Here is a 474-nt window from a genome sequence, read left to right on the forward strand (position 1 = left end):
GTCCGGGCTCATGCTGCTCTGGGGGTGGTCCATTTGTGTGTGTGTATCTCGATTGCTCGCCCCGCCCCCCCCCCCCCCCCCCCCCCCCCCTGGGGCCTCACCCTTTCCCTACACGTCGCTCGTCCCCCCCCCCCCCTCCCGTTAGCGCACATTCAATTCGCTCGGTCTGCACTGCCGGCGCATTCTTCCACGCGCTGCCCCCCTCCCCCGGCTCCAAGAGGCGCCCCGTCACGATACTAGCCCACAGGTGCCATCCAATCAATACTCGGTGCGTCTGCCCCGATCTCCCTGGAGGATCCGGTTGTTTGTGGCGCAGCATCATGCATGGGCTGGGCCACACACGCGGGGCTGCGCACGCCCCCTATCGCGCACGCCGAGAAGCAGCAGTGCCTGGCCCTCCCTGATGTGTTTTTTCGTGCCTCCACCCCATGCCCTGTACCCCCCGGCCCCTCTCCCCTCAGCGGGCGGGGGGGG

Source organism: Fonticula alba (assembly GCF_000388065.1).
Source record: "Fonticula alba strain ATCC 38817 unplaced genomic scaffold supercont2.56, whole genome shotgun sequence".
Taxonomy (NCBI): domain Eukaryota; order Rotosphaerida; family Fonticulaceae; genus Fonticula; species Fonticula alba.